The sequence below is a fragment of the Haemaphysalis longicornis genome, unplaced genomic scaffold (genome assembly GCF_048455015.1).
Source record: "Haemaphysalis longicornis isolate Haplotype H1 unplaced genomic scaffold, Haemaphysalis longicornis Haplotype H1 scaffold_10, whole genome shotgun sequence".
Taxonomy (NCBI): Eukaryota; Metazoa; Arthropoda; class Arachnida; order Ixodida; family Ixodidae; genus Haemaphysalis; species Haemaphysalis longicornis.
The window spans coordinates 80335880-80359414 of NW_027526204.1; the positions used below are offsets into that span (position 1 = coordinate 80335880).

Sequence of the window (23535 nt, forward strand, 5' to 3'; positions counted from 1 at the left end):
ATTTTTAATGCTTTGTACGGCGTTGACAAAAAAGTGGGATTTCGTTTTCTGTCAAAGGACATCACTAAAACTACAGCTTAGCCGCATTATGAACGTGAACTGCTGCAAGGCAGTTTCATAGATGTCGGCGAAGTTCATTAAATTTTATGTGCGGTGTGCGCGTGTATATTAAACGCGCAAGTGCATCTTGGGTCAAGAAGCACCTAATATATATGGTTCATTGTTCCAGTTGATGCATGAAAGAGAGCATACTTCACTGCCATGCACGATTTATGTGGAACAAGACACGAGCAAAAAATATACAAACGCACTCTCCCCAACCGTTTACTGGGACATAAGTGGAACAGTAACTGGAACAGCCGACATCGCATGACCCCATTTCTTCGGTTCCAGATAAAAACCACGAACATAAAGAAAACAAGCTGACGGTTCCAGATAAGATCCACCTATATGCTTCGTTCCAGTTATTCTTTCGTTTGGATCCACATAAAATATATGGATCACCCTTGTTAACTGGAGCTTATATGGAACCAGATTAAGAGTGTAGAAGCAGTGGGGACAGAACTAAAATTGGAGACAAAGAAACGGAGTGGGATCAAGCGCCAGGCGACCTGATCCTGCGCCTTACAACATGTCGCAAGCACTAAACAATGGTTGTTCCCGCTGCGTTGCGCGGCGGGAGATGCACGCTGGCACGGCAACTCGAATTTGCTGCCCAGTTTTTCGCTCTCGCCAACGCCATCTTTTTTTTTTTTTTTAGTTTGCATCCCTCACCTCAGCCCTTTCATCCTAAGAGGCGTTGTCTTTTTTGAATAACCCAAGGAAGCCAAAGGCAGACATAGTTGCCACCAAAGAGTTGGGGAATGTAAGAGACGACACCTCCAGATAGTAGCACATAGTTGAAGCCTGTACAAGTTGGGGCGTTTTTGAACAGGCTTCAACTATGTGCTACTATCTGGAGGGGTCGTCTCTAACATTCCCCAACTCTTTGGTGGCAAATACTGTATGTCCCTTTTTGGCTTCCTTAAGTTATTAAAAAAAAGCCAACATCTCCTAGGAATAAAGTTTTTTTTCTTTCTCTCTAGTTGATGCCTCCGCATAGTAGAACATCTGTATGGTAACGGATCCTTAATCGCACGATAGGGACGATAATTTGTCAACGGGCACGTAACGCGGAGAACCGACAACTGGCGGATATTATCAGGGTAATAGAGTCGGGACTCTGTTCTAGAGGCGGGACTATAACAAGGGGACGACCATTAAATCTGATTGATTGATTGTGGGGTTTAACGCGCCGAAGCAACGCAGGTGATGAGGCGTGCCGTAGTGGAGGGCTCCGGATTAATTTTGACCACCCGCGGATATTTAACGTGCGCCGAAATCTCGTACTCACGGGCGTTTTTTGCTTTTCGCCTCCATCAGAAAAGCGGCCGCCGCGGCCGGGAATCGAACTCGCGACCTCGTGCTCAGCAGCGCAACGCCTTAGCCACTGAGCCACCGCGGCGGGTACCATAAAATCTATTCAAGGATGAAATCCGAATATTGGGGGGAAAGAATGGATTAGGGCATCGCAGGAGAGTAATGGACGGAGGAGAAGAGGACAGGTGTTCGCCCTTGAGGGGACACTGGCTGAATGATGAATATTATTATTATGGTGATGATGTTGATAATCTAGAAATCGTATAAAGTTTATCTGGAAGCGGCTAGTACACTTCTCAATGAAAGGCACGCTGAGCGAATTCTCCAAGAACCTGGCTGCCCGGGCTCTTATAACGAAATCGATATATCAACCTTAACTGTTATCAACCGTTGCCTAATGGTCATCGACCTGAGGCTTGGTATTGATTTTGCGTGGCCTTTCCTCTCAACCAGACGCTTTGGCAGCTCTGGTGTCTTCGTTTGCCCGCCGTCATAGGTCCATGATCGCCCATGTTGAGTAGTGTGGGCGTAGACGGGAGGCCCAAAGCTTGTTTGGTTGCTTTCCGGATGAGGCGATTGAGTTTGTCGGTGTCGGTTCAGGCATGCAGCGAGGTGAAATCTTTAGACTGAAGCGAAGGTTTCGTCGCATTGTATTTGAGGGAGGCTAGTAGAAATATACTTATTTATAAAAGAAAACGGCGAACCCCCTCCGTCTAGAAACCTGCTGAACACGAAAGAAAAAGAGATTGCACTGTCGTCCCCCGTCTTAGCTGGAGCAACGCTTTCCGCACTTACCGTCTTCTCCTTTTCTAACAAGAGGGAATTTAGCCTCAAATTTTGCACTGCTGTGAATTTACAGGTGTCACTCAAGTCTCCGACACTTGTTTGAATCATTTGACGTCATAATGTTCGAGTTATGGAACGCTAAAAATAGAATATGATGTTCCGGCTAACCCCGTGGACGATCGTATTTGCGATGCTTCGCTATTTTACTTTACTATTTTACGGTGAACAAGCATGTCCAGCAGACCTTTATTTAGCCGAGTGGTTCAATAACAGGCTCGAATAAGCCGCCTCAGTTGCTAGCCGCTAGCCACTCGCTGCTATCTAAACTTGAATTATTAGAAAGTCGACTAAAACACGAAGCGTTTAGTTTGGCTCTTTCGACCATAACGTTGCCGCTTCGTACGGCCAAAAGCGCACCGTCCTTTTCTCGAAGTTACACTCGCAAAATGCCACGTTTCCTCGCGCCCGTTTTCGTTTCTTTCTTGTTCTTTTTTTTTCAGGAATACCGGCGCGTATTTTAAATGCGGCGCTTCATGGCTCATGTTACAGATCGCACAAACAAAGTTATGTAGCCAGGCTATTTACCACCAAACTACAAGTGGACAACAAAGACATTGTTTTCGCTTTAATACATAGAAGAGCACTGGGATGTCGAAAGAGAAGTAGGGCAGGTTATGTGAGACAGACACTATAGAAGGAGTCGGCAAACTGTGGCCGCGTGGCAGTATTATGCGGCGCCCGCAACGACATCAGAACCCCCTCCTTTTGTCAAGTTCCTATCTGAAGAGCGACATGGCAGTTTTGACCTCAGGTTATACAGGAACAAAGAAAGATCGTCTCCAGTTGGCATTGTCCTCCATCTTCACACCTAGCAACATTGGGACATGCGTGCTGAAAATAAACATGCTTTATATTCCAGTCTAGTACGTTAATGTCAATTCGCCAAGTCTGGTCTTTTTGCCCCCAGATTTGCCGTCCGGCCACCGCCGTGTCGGCTTCACGCAACTGGGCCCTCCACCTCAACAGGCTGCCGGCCCCTACACTATGGCCACAACAACTGCCCTCAAATTTGAGGGCAGTTGTTGTGGTCATAGTGCTGAGACCACTGAGGACAATTGCTTCAGCTATTGCTCTTGAATGCGTCTGTGCTTGTGCATCATTTTTAAGGGTGGCCCTTAAAACTACTATGGCCTCTGCATGATGGCCACAACTTCCCTCAAATTTGAGGGCAGTTGTTATGGCCACAGTGCAGATACCATTGAGGACAATTGCTTCAGCTATTGCTCTTGAATGGTTCTGGGCTTGTGCATCAGTTTTAAGGTCATTGTCCTCAATGGTATCTGTACTGTGGCCCTTAAAACTGATGCACAAGCACAGACGCATTCAAGAACAACAGCTGAAGCAATTTGCGTCGCATGTATACAGACCCCGCAGAGGCAGAAGAAACCCCGTTCCCCCGAAGATGTACAACTAGGTTGACTTATAGGTGGCTGGGAATTTTGGCCGGACAAGCGGCATTATGCAAGGCCAGAACATGCCATCACAACACCAACGAGAAATGTCACGGGGCACTGAACGAGTATCGAATGAATACAAAGCGCGAATGTTTCACAGCGTGATGTGAAGTCTCCTTTTCTTTTTCTTTGGTGTAGTTCTCTGGCAAAATATTCCAAGAAAACATAGCATCGCAACAGTATGCATGCAAAACAATGGTCAATATTTACTTCGCGACAACATCAGCTGTAGAATAAACGGGGCAAGGCACAACAAATACCTGCGTTGGCACGCCAAAGGGCTCTTTTTTTTTCACGGGAAGCCATAAATTGCGTGTGTAGACCGCGATTTAAATAACGGGAAATTCCGGGATTTGTTTGCCAAACAGCGACAGCGTGGGTCTTTTTTTGGTGCCAAAACACTACTAGCCTACATGGGCCGATTTCGCGTGAACTGGTTGAAGCTTCATTCACGAAGCCTCATTCTCGACCCTCCCGGATTTTCTGTGTTATAACCCACTTGCGTGAAAGTTGACGAGCAGCCGAAGGAGGGACGCGTGTGCGGCAGCCGGCGTTAAGCTTAACGTGACGCCATGAATTTCAACGTCGCAAAGCGGTAACCGCAGCTCGACGTATAACGAGTATGACGTTGCTTGGCACGTCGCAGGGCTCGGCTTGGATGTTACATAACGTTAAGCCTAAACATAGGAGATTAGGCCTAACGTCACGCTTTTGATGTCCAACGGCGTTGACTGGTGGCCGTTGGAAAAAGTACCCGGTGCGCTTAGTGTACGCCAAGCTTCAGGTGCCTATCCACGTCGGAAAAACTCAAAGCGAAACTTTAGGCCTAAGTTCTTTCGGGCGGATGCGTGGAAGTTGCTGCTGCTGTTTTATAGAGGTGATACATGTCCACAGAGAAGTAGAGTCATGGACAAATGAAACAAGAACATGAAAACATGAGCCAGAACACGCAAAATCAAAGTATGTGAACTGTGGAGATCAAATAACGGTTCGCTAGTGGTATATTTGGAGACATTACCAAGCTTTGTTACTGTGATAAAGCGACGCGATAAGTTGATTTGCGTGGAAAGAAATCGCGCTATTTGTGTGTTATGGTTGATATTTTGGTGTTCGCAAATAAATACACTAATTAGAAAAGCACACAAAGCACCATTACGAATACCTTTAAGTACATCTAACGCTAGACTCGATGAGCTAGGCATATACAACAATTGCGAGTTATTAATAGAAGCGCAATTAACTAATCAATCAGTCCGTCTGACCAAAACTCCCACAGGTCGACATATACTAAAACAGCTCAGAGTCAACCCCCCGGCAATAATAGCTAAAAAAGAGCCCATTCCAATAGAAATAAGAGACAACCTAATCATAAAACCACTGCCGAAGCATATGCACCCAATACATCACCAATACAGACGAGAACTTAGGGCACAAAACCTACAAAAAAGATACCCTCCAGGTCAAAACACCCTCTTTGTGGATGCCGCCGAATACCGACATAAAACAGCATTCGCCATTGTCGTAACGAAAAGCACGGACGAACCACCAGTGCATGCAATAACCATCCGCACGAAAAACCCAGCAGAGGTGGAAGAGGCAGCAATAGCCGCGTAGCATTGACGCAACGCCCCACGCCCCCCACAATTATCTCAGATTCCAAAACCGCTATTCAAAATTTCGCCCGGGGCAACATTTCATCCCTGGCACTCAAAATTCTTCAGAAGAATCCTCCCCTCACCCCAGTAGACATACTTTGGACACCGGCCCACGCGGGACAGGAAGGGAACGAAACCGGACACTCTCAGGCTCGAGATCTTACCCTCCGCGCTGGAGTGGCGCCCGACGCATCCCACGGGGCAAGGTCATCCAGAGACAGTCTCCTTAACTATACCGATATTACGGAACATTATTACCGCCTCTGCCGCCGAAAGCTAGCACCCCCGCACCCGGAACTCACAACAGCCCAAGAGCAAGACTGAAGGCTCATACAGACAAACACATACCCACACCCAACCCGCCTGCACCTAATCCACCTAACACAAGTCCCATTCCCGAACTGCACCCTCTGCACAGCCCAAGCCACCCTACCCCACATTCTGTGGACCTGCTCCCAAAACCCCTATCCCCGAATCACCACAGCTGAGCAGTGGAGAGAAGCACTGGCATCCCACGACAGGGAGGTACAGACCTGCCTGATCGCAAGGGCCGCCTCGGTCTTCGTTGGGCTGTTAACAACGACCACCAACTTCGTACGCTAAAGACAAGCTCAGTTTAATAAAGTTTCTCTCTCTCTCTCTCTCTCTCTCTCTCTCTCTCTCTCTCTCTCTCTCTCTCTCTCTCTCTCTCTCTCTCTCTCTCTCTCTCTCTCTCTCTCTCTCTCTCCGTGACTGTAATAACCCGAGTGTGTGTTGGCCAACGCTTTGCAATAAGGAATCGATGCTGCTGCAGCGCACGTTGCTGCAGATGCTGCCACCCACTCTGAATGCTGGGGCTAGCACCAAGGAATATATATAATCAATCAATCAATCAATCAATCAATCAATCAATCAATCAATCAATCAATCAATCAATCAATCAATCACTGGAGCGTCAGCACTAACAGGGTCGGTCGGTCAGCAGCCAGAAATCTCTGCGCGCAGACGGGGAGAAATAAAAACTTTATGAAACAATAATGTTAAGGGGGTTCCTCAGTGCAGGCGCGCATCTGGGCCGCCGCGGCTCTGGTCGCAAGTTGACTTGGTCCTCAGGCCGACAGCTGGACAGCAGTGTCTCCCTCTGCTCGGATGAGGTGAACGGGTTGAGGGTCAGGAGGTGGGGGTAATTGGCGCAGTCGAATGTCATGTGTTTGCGGTTCCAACGTCCTGGAAGAATTTACATTCGGCTTAATTTTTTTGCGAGGAAGAACACATGTATATGGTCCGGGCGGGCAAGAATGCCTCCTAGAATTGACCTGGGTGTGATTTTTTGGCTTGTGGTTAAAGATGTGTTACGGAGAAGGCCTGTCTCGTGAAAAGATTGTACTGGGCCATTGCTTGGTCGCTGAGAAAAATACGGATCCCCCCTGCCCCCTCCCCTTCTGTTCCCAGTGGCTCGGTGAAAGAGATCCCAAGCCTGGTAAGGAACAAATTTATATTCCCTCAATGCGTAGTGGACGTGAGACCACTCAATGTCAACCCAGTAGGAAGGGGCGGGGGGGGGGGGGGGGGGGGGGGGCGTGGTTTGGGAAGTCGCGGTGTCGTGGTGGCCACCCATCCCGACAGGAACCTGCGACGGGAGACTTGGGAATCGCTGAGTGTGATGCTTGAGGTGGATTGGGAAGATCGAGTGCAATTGCTAATGCCTCAGCGTCGCGGGAGGAGGTTGTCCCGACTGAGGCGCTGATGATGAGGACGTTCTTAGAGGTCGCCACGGCCATCGCAGTGTGACTATCCCTGCAACTGGCCGCATCTGTGTACACTGCGTAGATAATCAGCTACGGTGTACGGTTTTGCAGTGCCTTTGTTTACTTCGCTATTTCCTACGACTAGAATGGAGTTACCTGAGCATATTTTTAGGAAGGGGGCGTAGAGAGATGGACTGGCGCCGAAGCTTCGGGGATGGGAACCAGGTGGGTCTTGTCAGTATAATGTGTGCGTACTCTTAAGCGTGCCGTACTGTTGCATACCCATGAATTTGCACATATCCGCTGTGAGGTATGGAACAACCCTTTATAAGTTGGAATGTTGGCTTTTCGCATGATATACCGTGGTTGGCGAAGTCAAATGAACTGCTCTTCCCCCCCCCCCCCCCTTCAGAAAGAGGTACAGATTATTAAGAAACGCGCACAAGAAAGTCTGCAGCACGTCTCTCCTTTCTTGCCGCGGCCTACACTTCAAATCTTTTCCCAGACGTTCTGTTGGCTTCCTTCCCTTCAGATTCGCGTTGACCCTTTACCATTCATCCTACGCGTAAAGTCCGTAGCACACCATAGACCGGATCATGGGACTCACACTACTCGGCCGTACATTGTACCTGGGGGGCGTTTCCCGCACGTCGCACTAGGGTCTATTCTTTTCCGGCAATTCATTCCCTTCTTTTTTTCTGGGGTGAGGTAGTAGATAGACGGATAGGCAGGCCATCCTCGAACACTGAGAATGATGCGATCAGTCATTCTAACAATTTGCTGCGCCGAACCCCAGCACCGGCACCACTATAGATACCCACGCAAAACGTAGCGCAATTCCTGTAGGCACGGAACCTAGCACGGTCTCCAGGCTGGCGCCCTGCAAGAAAGTGCTCTTGCATGCAGCAAGCCAGAACCCAGCTGCCCTATCGTCGAGAGAAGAGCGCGGCCTTTTCAAATACAGCGTGCAAATAATAAGATCCGCCCTTGCGTATAGAAACTCCTTTAAAAGAAGCGCAAGACGGCGCGGAAAACGTTACGACCAGTGGCGTAGCGAACGCTTTTAACCAATGCTCCGAAATGAATGAGCTCCAACCTTCCTTTCCGGCAACATCGCCAGCCGCTAACCTTTTGTTTCCTTCTGTTAGTAGGAGAGAAACCGCTTGAACCTCCGATTGTGTATTTGCGCTCTACAGCTACAAGCCACGCCATCGCCATCTAAGTGAGAGGAAAGGTCTAAACGCATCCGCGTTTGTCCCTTTGTACAGCCCGTCACGCCATTGGCTGCCAGAGCTTTCTCAATGTGACGTCACAGTATCCCAAGCTCACAGAGGAAACTTATCAAACGTTCGCACTCCTATCTATCCGTAAGGCTACACTGAAAGCTCCGCATGCGGCTTGCAGGCGACTGTTTCTTCGGCACGTTTTATTTCGTTTTCGTTCGCGGAACGCGTTCCGGCTGTGCCTATCTCCGCACCTGCACGACCGTGTGCCGTCGGCGCTCCACAAAGCACGGCGCCGGTGCTGACAGCGGGCTCTATTTCTCATTCGTCGTTATATATTGTCTCTTCGCCATCCCCGTTCGCTTTCTTGTCGCTTTTTTCCGACTTACCGTGCGCGCAATCCGGCCTTGGGAATAATTTCTGGCGGAAATATTGTTCTTTTCCCGTCGATTGTATCTGCCGAGTGCGTAGACGTGAGGGCGTGCGGAAATCTGCATATTTCGACAGTCGGATAGGGAGTTTCGGCTTATACGTCCATTGCAGGCGGATATCTAGATATTTGGGGCATCGTTGCGGTCGCTCATAACTTATACCCAACATGTCCGCAGTCCGCAAAATCTGGCCATGGCCGGAGCTCTCCCGTGTGTCTGAAATCGGCGGATAAGAACCCTGCAGCCGTATCAACCGACAGGAAGAAAAAAAAAAACTGCGTTATCGCTTATTTGACCGCCCTAGATTTTTTCTACAAGGTCCACAATCTGCGAATACATCTCCTTCTGTGACTAAAATAAAATCTGGTCACGAGTTACGACTGATTTAGGACACTTGAGTGACTGATTCGGGGGCCTTTCCAAATGTAAAAATTCTCCTGATGTTTTACTACCGCTACAATTACAGCCAAACCCCGTTAATACGTAGGTGACCGGGAATGACGTTTAGGTACGCCATAAACGATGTACGAATTAACCACCAATGCCAGTTCAGCAGCTACTTACGGACCGGAAAAGAACACCGACATGTTGCTCTAAAACACACACATTCAGACAGGCTTTATTCGCGGGTAGGCAGCAAAAAATCCGTCATCTTCATTTGCCGCCGTGGTGACCTTGCCGCGATGAGGGCATCTTCGAAGTCGGTAAGGCCGCGAGCCAGTTTGTTGAACCCTACACCACCACCACGACCGCAAACACACTGGCGGAATTAAGAAAAAAAAAAAAAAAAAACGCTTCCGCGCGGTTACTTCTTGAACTGGATTGGATTGGATTGGATGGCGACAGCGACTTCGCACCCCTATACCGGCAAGTTCTTCGCGTTACTGCTAGCTAATCTCGAAGGCCATGCTTTTGGGCGCTGCAATTGGCAACAGCTGTATGAGCAAGAAATGGTGGCCACGTTTTAACGTCACAATCACTGGCGACTGTCGCGTGGGCGTCGCAGCTCGAGCATCGAATGTCTGCGCACGGGAGATTTCGCCGATTTTGTGCCTGTGCGTGTATACTTGGGAACAAGTTAAGAACGGCAATAGCTCATGTACGGTATCACTCCGCCTAAGCGACGGACCCGGATGTGAACGGGCGCGTGCGTTTTGAAAGGAGACTGCTATGAATGCGTGGGTCGTCTGCCTTTTCTCACGTAGTTTATTTGTCGTCGCTGCTGGAATTCATAAGTATATAAAGTCCAAAAAATCACTAAAATGGCTCGTTGCATGCTTAAAATATTCCTAGCAACACACTACTTGCACCGAGCGGAGTAACATCCGGCTGCGGGGATGAGGCACAGAGGCAACTTCCGTTGCCGTTCTTAACTTGTAGCCGAGTATAGAACAAGAAAGGAAATAGTGCGCACTAACCATTTTATGGGCCATGAGTGGCTACGGCCTAATTAAACGGGCAGCCAACACATGGGAGTTCAACGGGGGCTGGGTGAGGGAACCTTCGCAACTACGTTTAAACCGCAATTACACATTAAGAGAGTACGTATTAGCCAGGTTTGACTGTTCTACCGACCGGGATGAAAAGTAGGAAGTAAAGTGTAGTGTTTAGACACAATAGGTTGAACGGCGCGGCTGCGCGCACCTCTTCAGAATTGCAGAAAGTTGGGCTAGTTGGTTATCTGACTGCATTTTACTAGCGAAAAACAGGCGCGGACGCTAAGTAAAATTTCAGCTGTAGTCAAGCGAGTGTCATGTGTACTACTTCTTCGCCCGCGTCTGTTTTCCGCTAGTAAAATGCAGTTAAAGCAAGAGAAAGTGACAAAAACAAATTTTCTTTGTCCTGGTGTTGTATTCTAACCACTAGCATCATCAAAGCACCCGAAACACGCCGTAACGATAAAAGGCGCAGAAGATGAAATATACTTGCTCTAACCTCCAACACGTACGATTCCTAGTTGCAACCGAAACACTCGTGAGAAAAGCCTGTGCGCTACGAAGTGTGCGAGTGATTGTATTCACAAAAGTGCGCAAAAATCCCAGATTGAGCTTGTAGACAGTGTATGCTATTGAGGCATCGCGAGCGGGATTTTGTGCCTTGCACCGACTTTGCTGGGCATACCCAGTTGGCATATGGCAGCGGTTATCGCTGGGCTTGAAGGCCACCACGCCGACGTTCAGGTTCTTCAAAGGCGAACGCCAAGCACACGTATTGGAGACAATTATGCACACGGATCATTTTAGAACATGTTCTCCTGCTCTGTGTCGTGGTGCTTCCACGCGGTGCTTCGGCTGTGGAAACCGGTGTTTCAATGCCACTTACTCGAGTTCAAGCTCACAGCTGGAGCTCTAGCTTTGTACGGCCATTTCCTTTTGTTGCATTATCTGCTGGTGTGTTATCTTCCAGATGAAATTAGAAAAAAAAAGAAAGAACGGCGTCAGGCACCTTCATAACGGCAGAATAAGACAATTTTGAGGACACGTAAAGGCACTTATAGGTTGTGAATGCGAAAGCATCAAAATTCACTTGAATACCCTACACCTTGAAACGCCTCGCTTCAGCGTCACGCTGACAAAAGGCTTTGCGATCCGCCTTAAAGGAGCCATGAAGACAAAATACAAGTTAGGTTTATTAGAAAGACTGCTTAGTCCCGATAACAATGATACCAATATCATCGCAATCTTCGAACAAATAACGGAGATATTAAAGAAAACGTGCGAAGCAGTCGCGACCCCCTAGCCAATTTCCCGCAACTTTTCTCTGACGTCACGGAACCTTGTTTGCGCGATTGGCGGCCGCCTAACTGACCTGTCGCGACGAACCATGACTGGAAGTCTGTAATGGGGCCTCTAGTTCCATTTGACCGCATCACTTGAATGCTAACGCGCAGTTAACGCACTGAAATTTGTGTTTTATTGTTGGCCCGTATGACGTCATTCTTGCTCATAACACGTCACTGTGGCGCAAAATTTGAAAGTTCTTAAATACTTCTTGCTTTTCTTTTGTAAAAAAAAGAAACATCTTTTGTGGCTCTAATGGAGCTGAGTGAGATACTGAATCCTAGTTCTTTCAAATTAAGCAAAGTTGTATTTTCTCTTTATGGCTCCTTTAACTCTTTCGAATAGCTTCGATCTGTGTCCTACGCACTGCTCGTTCCTGCCGTCATGTAATGTGACAGTTGGCGACGATGGCGAATCTCGATGCTTGTCAGTTTTGCTGGTTTAACAAAGGTCTTCCGCTCCCTGTGCTGGCGTGGTCAGCCATCGAGCTCAAGATCGCGCTGTGGATCGCCTCGAGCTATGGAACGCTTGACAAGTAGCCGTTTTCCCGTCTGAGACCTCAATGCGGGCGCCAGATGTTTCGTTAAACAGACCATTAATTTCTCTCGCATTAAAAGCGCCATCACCAGTCTGCTGACCACTCCCGAATCTCTAAACCCCAGGCTCCCTCCTTCAGCAGCGTTCGCATCGCACTCGGCCTGTCTCAGACTGCTCCCGCAATTCAAACGATGCGTGTTACTCAAACGCGACATTGCCAAAAGTCGTCCTTCTACGACAGCTGGTCGGGAAAAAAACGAAGCCGCGTTTTGCATGGCAAATGCTAAAAAAATAAAGAAGCGAACGGAAGTGTAATGAAGACAATGATAACCGCCGCACAATACAAGAACATGCGTGCTTGAGGTTACATCTGTATCGCAGTGGTCGCGAATATCCGGACGAACTTATACCCGAAATAGAACACATTGTCTGTATACGGACGCTGCGGCGACCCGCATTGTGTCGAGCGAGATCTTTTCTTGCGAGCGATGTCGACTTGAGAGTGTCCTTTCCGCTTCCGATATAGAGAAAGAACTGGTTGGAGGGAGAGGGAGAGAAGGGCGCACTTGTTCGGCTTCTCCGGCCGCGAAAGTGCTATATCTAAGCGCTCACGAGCGCGCAAGTGGCGTTGGCGTTGCAGCATTTGCCTCCGACACGGAAGATGCATCGAGTAGCTCATCTTTTGTCCGTTCCTCGTACGATCTTGCGCAACACTTCTCGACTCGCTAACAGTACTGCCGTCAAAGTGAACTCTGCCCCCAGAGCAGCTGGGATAGCGCTGACAGTGGGTTTTTAGATGTTGCTACAAGCCCACGCGCTCGCATGGGCGATCGTTTGCGCAGACGGGCTTGCATAACTAGACTGCGGAGGCGCGGAAGCGAAACTTTGTTCGTAAGAGATCCCGCGAACGTCACCGGTTTTACGCCTTCCGTAAGGCGCACGCTGCCGTCTCGAGTACACGCGGTGCGCTTCAGATGGACGTAGGCAATTGTGCCGCCGTAGCTGCTGAAAAGGCAAAATTATTTCCAACTGGGATCCCGGCGAGCTTTCGTATTGCAAACTTGCAGAGGTAGAGCGGTCTCTTTAGTTTAGAACCACCCCCCATTACGTACTCCTCCGTGAAGTTGGCTTTCTAGCACTGTGACCATGCCTGCGGCGAAGCAAGATCTACAGGGCGTTTTTGAAACGGATTTAGAAGTGTCTGAGTTTTTGAAATTGGCAGTTTCCAAATGCAAAGGAAACACACACAAAAAAATGGAGAGCGTCGGCGGGTGAAGGACAAGGCTTTGCATTTGAGAGGGTGAACTTTCATTAGCCAGTCTTGGCACCACTGTTTTGCATTGTTAGATCACTTTGTAGAGATAATTGATCCGAAGCGTTACAAACAGTGTGGTAAATGCAATCAGCGGCAAACATTCGGATTTTACAGGATACGTGAGTTGGGACATCGTTAATAAATATGAGAAATAAAAGCGGACCCACAACTGACCCCTGCGGTACACCGGATGTTACCGGAAGGGAAGTAGAGGTAGCATTGTTAACGAAGACAGCTTGAGTGCGGTTACTTTCCGCGGGAATACCGCTGTGGAGACCACTACGGAGTGCCGCCTCGCTACTATACAGTGCACACAGACACATTAGTGCGGAGGGAAAGCTGGCAATCAGGAGAGTTGATTGTTTAATAAGACCACATCAAAAACTACTAAAGCCAAATGCTGGCAGGATAAATTACTGTCCTGGCGTAGGATCGCTCGGCAAGCTGCGAACAAACGCACGCCAATATGAAGTAAGGTGCTCAGGGCATCCGAGTACACAAAGGACAGTGCTTTGAGAGAGGAGGGAGGTCCTGAAATATATGGGCTGAAAGCAGGACCGAGAGACAACGCCGCTTTTATTGTTTGTTTGTTTGCTTGAAACGTTTGTGGCATGTTCTCGGCTTACGCCGTGTGGTGGCGCGTGTTCTATTGTTTCGCTTCGTACCAGCTTTGTCCTTGAAGCGTTAGAACAACTTCCTACTGTTTTGAACACACAAAAAAATATAAAATCGTACGCAGCCCTTTTTCAAGATCACAAAGTGCACCCTGAGACTGAGATTATATTTATTGTCCGTGTTTCAGACGCACATCCCTTTATGTTAAGGTGGCGTCTTTTTTTTTTTTTTAAAGGACAATTTGCCTTTGAAGCCCTTGAGCGACTAAAACGCGGAAATGAACCATCTCATTGAGCAAGCCACGAAGCAGAGAAACGAGCGTTGAAATAGGGAAGATGGCCTGCATTCCTCGCATGGTGCGCGGAGATTTATTTTTTAAAATCATTCCCAATACCTACCGTGAAGATAGTCCATATGTTAGTGCATGACAATTTTATTGTTTTCGCACCAGGTGAACATCTAATTCTGTACAGTAGCTGATAGCCCTTGGTCAATAGCCAGCCCAGTCCTCGTCACGGGCATATGGTGTGTTCCGAAAGTTGGCGAAGGCCTTGGCATTTCATTTAATTTTCATCTCATTTTATTTCCTTAAAGGTCTTTAGGGGTGGGTACATATAAAAAACAGCAGAAAATAATCGCTTGCCCTACGGTGAAAGGTGATTAGTGATACTGCTTGGGAAGGCGGAAGTACAAGTAATGGCAGGAATGTCGCGTGAAAGGCCATTCCAGGCAGCTGCTGTGCGAGGAAAAAATGATGTAGAAAAAGAAACGGTGCATGCACGTGGGCGTGCAACTTGAAGGGGATGACCAGTGCGTTGAGATATGTGCGCTGGGGTAACAAAATAAGGTGGCATGCGCATCGAGCTGTGAAAAAACTTATGGAATAAAGAAAGACTGGCGATACGGCGGCGATAGGAAAGGAGGGGTAGTTCAATTTCTGACTTCAGTGAAGATACGCTGACATCATGGGAGTACGAACTATGGATAAACCTAGCGGCACGGTTTTGAAGAGACTCAGTGGCGTGCTGCGGGCTCCACATTGGGGAAGCATATTCCAGTTTAGTTCTTACAAGGCTTTTGTATAAGCTAATAATATTACATTTCTAGGTGCGTTACGTAGATGACGTCGCAAGAATACCAACGTTTTATTTTTTTTTTTTTGCCGATGATATGACTTTTGTGATATGCAAACCCCACGAAAGATCGTTGCAGAATGTGACTCCCAGATATTTAAATGAATGAACTGTTTAAACTGCAACGTTACTGATAGTATAAGGAAAAACAAGTGGAGAGCTGCAGCGGGTGAAGGGTAAGGCTTTGCATTTGAGAGGGTGAAGTTTCATTAGCCGGTCTTCGCACCACTGGTCTGCATTTTTAAAATCACTTTGTAGAGATAATTGATCCGAAGCGTTGCAAACAGTGTGGTAAATACAATCATCGGCAAAAATTCGGATTTTACAGGATACGTGAGTTGGGAGATCGTTAATAAATATGAGAAATAAAAGTGGACCCAGAACTGACCCCTGCGGTACCCCGGATGTTACCGGAAGGGAAGTAGAGGTAGCATTGTTAACGAGGACAGCTTGAGTGCGCTTACTTAAAAATTCACGGATCCACTTAAGGGCGTCGGGGTGTAGGTTTAACCGGGAAAGTTTGAACAGAAGGCGTTTATAGGGTACTCTATCGAACGCTTTCGCGAAGTCTAGGAAGATGGCGTCAGCCTGCACGTTAGAATCCAAGTTAATACGCAAGTCGTGAGAAAACATGGCCCGTTGAGTCTCGCACGAGAAACCTTTGCGAAACCCATGCAGCGCGGAATTGAAAAAGTTATTTGAATCTAGGAAGTCCATGATCCGGGTGTAGATGACATGTTCGATGATTTTGCATGGGATGCTGATTAGTGAAATGGGTCGATAATTCAGGGGTGACTCTCTTATACCTGATTTGAATACTGGGTTGATATGCCCGTGTTTCCAATCAGTCGGAAGCTTGCCCGTTGAAAAAGACTGCGAGTAAAGTAGGCAGAAAAATGTTGCACAGACGTGTTGAGTGTGTTTTTTTAGAAATTTCGAATTTATGTTGTCGGTACCTGATGATGAAGATAATTTAAGATTGTCAAAGATTGCGAAAATTCCGGGTTCGACAAAAAGAATTGGTGGCATGACCGCATGACAGAGCCCTAATTGTCGGGGAAAGGCCAGTTGTTTCCATGCGAAAGCGCAGGTAGCTCATAGAGAAAAAAGGAAAATGGCGTTTGCGGTATCAAAAATCCCCATTAGCTACGAACGTGGGTATGCGCCGGCTCGACGTCCCCATTGGTTACGACGAGTCACGTGGGACCATAGCAACGACGTCATTATCGAAGAGGAGCCAGCCAAAGCGCCGACACCGAAGCGGTAGGTGATGGATGATTCTTGCGGCTGCTGTACTTCATAAAGACATTACAATTGCGCATAATACCCGGACATTTCGTGTTTGTCGCCAAACGAGGTGTACTCGAGTGGTTACGAAAGTGTGTTTTGGAGTTGGGTGTTGCGTGATATATTTGATGTTTAAAGTGCAAATCCAGGAGCGAGTAAAGGATTGTTCGTTGTTTCTTGCTTCGATGCGCCGGTGTTGTGGCGTGTAAAAGTCTTCCGGTGGTCTGCGTTGTTTCCTGATGGTGTGACAGTGATGGTACGACGACGATATTTGGAGAAGAGTTTTGAAACTGTATATTTAAGCCAAGTACATATACAGGATATTTACAGGCTGAAGTAGACAGAGTAAGAAATAAAGTGGGGTTCCTGGTCAGTTAAGACTTTGTGCACGCGGCACCCCCGTCAGAGACGGCCCCTGACCTAAGACACCCCCAGGTGGTGAGACCCTCCCTAGCCGAACCTGGCTAGCTCGGCAATACGCCGACCATGCATAGCACTTCAACCCTGAGGATCCGACCTCCAAGACCTCGTGTCTCTTGGTTTTAATTGGTAACTTAGTCTCCACCCCCGACACACGAGCCAATTAATCAGCATCTCCGGGTGGTCTGATTGGTCGTATTGCCAAATCCGGGCATCAACTGCGGCTGGCAAGCCCCCCGTAACACTTAACCGCTGGCCACTCTCTCTTTCTTTCTCAAGACAAAAAAAGAGAAGATCAGAGGCGACCAAAATGAGTATAACACTAAGTGAGAACACCGCGAAAACACATGCAAGAGCCCGGGGCAAGCTTTTACGCACGCGGTCTGCGTTGCCCATTCCCACGCCGCCCTTTACGCGTATAACGCCTTGTTCAAAGTTGGACCGCCACCACAAACCCGGGGTGACCCGTATTCGTTCCTCTTAACAAACGCAGCGCGCCCTCGAGGCTCCCCGCCATTGACAGGCGATCCTCGGCAGAAACCATATGGGACGCGCGGACCCCGCGGCGTCGCATTCCCAACGAAACATCTTTGCACTTCCTTACTGTGCGCGCGGGCCAACAAAGGCAGAACCACCGCCCCAAATCGGCCGCCATCGAAACACAGTTGATACCCCCTTGCTACCCCGTTATCAGAAGCGCGTCGGGTCACTTGGTTTTACAACCTCCCCTCTGGCTAAACGCGCCCGCAGGAGGCCCCCGAAGCAACCGCCGCCACGTCCACGGAAAGCGCATCGAGCATCCGACCCACGCTTTCCCACGCTCGTACTGTGCTTTGCAATACGCCGTTCAAAACAATGTCGCAGCCAGGCTGAGGCTCAAGGCAATTCGTCTCCACGCAGGCGACATGATCCAAAGGCGGCCTGTTGTTGACAGGCTGGTTGTCATAAAGTCCTTCATGCGCCCTTCAGGGGAACTGCCGCTTCCCACGCGTTCGGCTTTGTAGCGTCGCTGGCGCCTGGAAACCTTACAGAGCGTTCTGATGCTGCGTCGAACGATGGTTTTTCGTTGAACCACCGTGTTCTCCAATGTAGTTACTTTTTTGCACCATCATTGCAGGCCTAAAATTCGTTTGTAGTGCGGGATCTCCCGCTAACCGGGTTTCCGACATGCCAATTCATGAGCGAGGGATGTTTGATGATCACGGAGAGTCTCCTGGACAGGTTCTCGAAAAAGGATGGAGAACGTGCCATGAAGGCAGGCAAGGCGATGGACATCCAACCCTACTTACATATTATGCTGAGAGAACGCACGCCACAACAGCTAAGGAGAGCATACCTTGAACACCGTTAACTCGACGGGGACAAAGAAAGAAGCACAAACACAGACGCTTTCTTTGTCTCCGTCGTGTTAGCGCTGTTCGAAGTATGCAACCGTACTAACTATCTCGACGTTCATTACTGCTACAGCTAAGGGGAGATCTGCGAAAGTGAAATCATGAAGAACGGCACTTCCAGAGTGGTGGTCCCGTACCTAATGCCGTGCTTTATTGCTATTGGGAATGAGGTGAATCCTCTTTTTTTTTTTTTGCCGGGGGTCAGCACAGCTGTTCCCGCTAACACGCAAAGTATGGAGACGTAGGAAAGCGTAAGCCGCTATTTTCCGGGCAGTGCTCTTTCACTGATATAGACTGGATCATTTTTACAGCGAGACCTGCACAGGGCAGGCTAGGACGGTTTGACGCCATCCAAAATCTGTTGCTAAAACACCCTGTGAAGCATGCTTCGCTGCAAGCATAGTCATTGTGATAGGAAGCCAACTTAACGAAATAGAACGTCATGAGGCTGGTTGTGAACGAACGGAAGTCGTATGCCTGAAGTTTACAACCTCGAAAAAAAAAAAAACTCGTCGGTGTGGCAGTTCGAAAACGAAACGCTCATATTTCACGAATGCGCTTTCAGGGCATTGGCGACGAAGTTCAGTGTTAAAGAAAACCAAGTTCAAACTTAAGGCGTTTCAACATTAAGGCTGGTCTCGGTCTTGGCGCTCAGACTTAATTTTCTGTGATGCAATATGAACGGCCACTTGAGTTCTAATAGCACGCTCAGCAGCGATTGATCGACCTTATAAAACGATTTGCAGGGTGAACTACTTTACAACAGTTGTGGGATTGTGAACATAAAAATCATCATGCACTGCGCATGAATGTTGTTTCGGTTAACGCGAGGGCTGTGGTCTTTCTCATTGTACATTAGGGGGCCTAATTCTTTTAAGTCTACGTGCCGCCAACATAAGAAAATACACGCACACAGATTTTTTTTCAGCGCATCCACAACCGCCTACGCAGAGAGAGAAGCGGTGACTGCAGAGGGCTTTTGTAGAGAAAGCGGATATACGACACAGAGACGAGACGCGTGTGCTGCTTATGCTTCTCAGATATATGGTTCTGACCTGCTTATTTACTCACTCTGACAGAGCCTCGCGGTTGCATCCGGGAGCTGCCGCCGGCGCTCAAATTAATGCCGGCAAAAGGGTCTTCATAGAAAGAGGCACCCGCTATATACCCCCACCCGTGGCGTGTATGTTCGCGCTGCAGTGCTCTCTCCGCGACAGCTGCGTTACTATTTTGTGAACTCTAGCGTGGAACTCCCGTTCGCTTGGCTGCGCACCATTGCTGCCGCAAGCATTAATATTGTGTGCTTTTCTTTTCTTTTTTTCGCACGACATACGGGATGTCCAAACGCATTTTCTTGCATCTGCGGTGCGTGCAATGCCGAGCGACAGGGGCTGAATTGTTACTCTGTTTACGGAACGCTGCAATCTCAGTGACAGCGCTTAGTGTTTATCCGTGCCGTCGGCCACTTCATTAAACTCACATATTTATCTTTCGAGAGTGTTTTGGCACTGCAAACGTACACTCAACTTGAGGTCAAGGCGGTAGCCTAGAAGGCGGCACACTGTTGGACAAGTTGGACCGCTGGATAAATTAAGTGGAGCTTATAAAATATTGCCATCCGGCATGGCTTCACGGAAGGCTGAACAATTTCACATTTTTGTTTGGTCGATTCACGTTCGAGTAGCGCCGAAACTTTGTCGTTTTTATTTCAAAAAGGCTGATTAAGAATTAGACAACCCCCCATATTTACTGAGTCTGGGAAAGACTATTGTAAACACCGGCTGGTCACGAGACGCCCATACTTGTTTGTGTATGGAAATACGAACGGTTCCCGCGAGGTATGGCGTCATGCTGCGCTCCTGGTTCGGCGTGAGCGTTTACGACAGGGAGAAGAGAGATCTGAGACACAATGAAATACTTTTTTGTAGTTTATCAGCCTTGGTCAAATCGTATTTGGTATAAAAGGGTATGCGCCTGTAAAGAAATAAGCCTCCATTAATAGTTATCACCGGGCCTTGCCCTACCTCTGTTTGGTTCCCTGTAAGCACGTCGGTCCACAGCCGACATTTTGAAGCACCCAAAGCAAGATAAACCCTGCCGCCTTATCCTGTATGCCAACCATTATGTGCATCATCATTACAAAAAATATGTGGGCGGGCCCGCGCGATGATGTGGGCATCATGCATGCAAACTGTGTATAGATGATGCTTTCACTGATACCGGTGCATTCTTGAAAGTCGTTTTTTTTTTTGTTCCTGTACTCATTTATTTGGTAGGCATGCTCATGCGTGCTCTACATCGTCATTACCAACATCATCAAGAACGTGAACATCCCCATGCTCGGCTATTTTTTTTATATGTTCATTTTATTGGAAATTTCTACGATACGTACCAAGTTAAGCGTATTTGCTCAACTAACACAGTCATCTCTTCAAATCTCTCTCTCTCTTTCTCTCTTTCCGGGCAGCTGAGTGGCCTTGTTTGACCTGCCCAGCGCTTTCCTTGCCGTAATAACCTCCGGATGCCAGGTCAGCTCATGGAACGAAGACTGGTAAAGTTCGCGCTTACACCAGACATCTGGCCGCAGTTCTTAATGCGTTTCGGTATTGCGGTCAGTTTACGGTTAACGATTGAGACCCGGTTAGTTACTGAGATTCAGTCTTACCACGCGGGGGTCTCCTCAACGAAACACGCAAAGCTACTAGAGTTGTGCTGCTGAGCACGAGGTCGCGGGTTCGATTCCCGGCTGCGGCGGCCGTTTTTCTGATGGAGTCGAAAAGCAAAAACCCCCGTGTGTACGAGATTTCGGCGCACGTTAAACATCCCCAGGTGGTCAAAATTAATCCGGAGCACTCCACTCCGGCGCGCCTCATCGCCTGCTTTGCGTCGGCGCGTTAAACCGTATACAATCAATCTACTAGAGTGGCTTTTAAGCCAGGCGGCCGTTGAGGACACGCAGGCTCTTCCTAGAGCGTGCAGCTATAATTTCACAATTGCTCGATCGTCCGCTGGAAATTCAAGCGCAGTAAACGCGCAGGTAAGAGACCACCGTCGCCCTTTCCGGTTACCGGTACGCCGTCGGTCTTGCGTATTACTATTTCGGGCGAAGTCGTAAAGGCGAACCGGGAAACGTTCCGACTGAATAACGCCAGACGCTGGCGTCCGCTGTCTCACGCCTTCGGGCTGAACGGGCCGTTAATAGCTTTTTTGCCTACGTCTGACACGATGAGCAAACAAGGGCTGTGAGAAAGCGAGGTGGTTAAATTTCTGTTTCAAGGACGACTTTCCGCGTTGTAAAAGGTAGTATAGATTGCAGCGCCAAACCAGTAGTCATGCGGAGTAACCGAACCAATGCGAATAGAACTTTGGGGACTTGGAAAATAAAAAGAACATGGAATCTACTGGCTGGTTTGAGTAAAGTTTCTAATCACGTCTCGAGTATTCTTCCCCTAAGCAACGAGGGTATCAAAATTAATGAAAAGCGAAATATTGAAATGCCGTGTTCATTAGCGACGTGCCATCCGAACAGCTCTGGCTGTAACATTACTGAAGACATTAATTATTACACCCTTAAAAGTGAACGAAATTGACCTCCAAATCTATTCTACACGCGGAAGTGCCCACGATGATCTGGTCGAAGATGCGGCATGCATTAAGAACCTGTGGAACTCAACAAGCCACGTGAACATGGCAATGCTCCAGCTTTTCTGCCAGAGGTCATGGGAAGCTGCAATAGCTCAGTGAACTTTATTGTGACCAGCAAATTTTTACATGTCATCGCGAGTTTCTCCAGCGTTCTACCTTACCCTATCCCCTACTCTAGTTTGGGCATCATGGTGCTAGAAAAATTCCTCCAGAAATTAAATCGGCATATGTGCTTTGAAGGCTAAAAGCATACCGATTAACAAAGACTTGTTTACTGGTACGCCGTGTTTGCGTCTCTTTCTTCGCTTTCGTTTCGTTCGTTCATTTGACGCACACTGCTCCGGCATGCAGACTGACCGTGATTCACGCGGCAGTTTCCGCACAGTCACAGCTCTCGTCCGCGTGCACCTGCTCTGCTCACGTGCCGTCACGTACACCCGTCCCGCGGCAGCCACCACTAGCGCTTAAGAGTACCGCCACTTCGCGGGGGGCCATTTTGTTTCTGGCTTGCAGTGTTGCCATCTCTCCGAACGAAACCGCCGCCGGTTGTGACGGGCAGAGTGCGACCGGCCGCTCAAGCGCCCGCGCAGCCGGGAGAGAGAGAGAGGAGAGGCGCCCAAAAACAAAATGGCTGCGCCCATATGTAAACAAACATCACGTGGTGCCGACCGACCAATGGAAATCCCGCCGGCACATAACAATGAGAGAAAAGAGTGCCGATACTCTAAAAGCCTTTATTTAGTGACGCTAGCCACCACGGCAATCCTTGTTCCAAGCTTGCAGGGTGCCGGGCGAGCTAAGCACAGTGGCGACGCACTTGGCTCCGGCAATGGTGACCCGGGCTGAAATCCTACAGGAACCACAGTGCGTTTTTGTTGACTTATTTTCTCTTAACACCGGTGGCTATTTGGGTGCCATTTGCTTTAAAGACAACTACGGACACTTTTTGCGTGTGATGATGCACCTCAAGCTGTTGACCTTATTGTAAGCCCCACGCTGAAAAGCAATGCTATATTCGGGCACAAGTCCAGAACGCAATAGCTTATGCAGTGTATCACTCCGCCGAAGCGACGGCCCGGATGTCAATGCGGGCGCGCGTTTTCAAAGGAGATTGCCCCTAATGCGTAACATCCTCTGCTCTTTTCCCACGTAGTTTCTTTGTCGCCGCTGCAATAATTAATAAGCAGATTAAGTGCGAAAAATCGCGGAAACTACTCATGTCACGTTTAAAATACTTGCAGTACCGCACTCTTTGCGCTGCGCGGAGGAACACCCAGATGCGGTGATGAGGCGCGGGTGCAACTTCCGTTGTCCCTCTTTAGTTGTTCCCGAGTATAGGTGGTGAATGAAGGAATACAAGAGATGTAATACATAAACAAAGACGGTAACAACGAATGAATGAATGGAGCGAAAACGCATCCCGCTTGTGCATAGACCTGCGCCCTCTTTTCCCGGCAGCTGCGCATGCACGCGCCCGCACAACGCGGTGCGCAATCGGATCGGCCTCGAAAGGACACGCAACCTGCCCTTCGAGTAGGCCGGGGTCGTCGTCGCATCGCGCATCGATACCGGGAGAAAGTGTGCCAAGGTCGCCACCGTCGACGACGTACGCGCACCGCCCCAGCAGAAAGCGTCAGAAATGGGCCATTATTCG

At 48.6% G+C, this 23535-nt stretch overlaps 1 long non-coding RNA gene across 1 annotated transcript in view; it reads left to right on the forward strand.

Moving 5' to 3' along the window:
* The window catches only part of LOC144157823 (uncharacterized), a 48085-nt gene that overhangs the window by 11669 nt on the left and 12881 nt on the right, over positions 1-23535 (forward strand). The gene's annotated exons all lie outside the window — the stretch shown is intronic.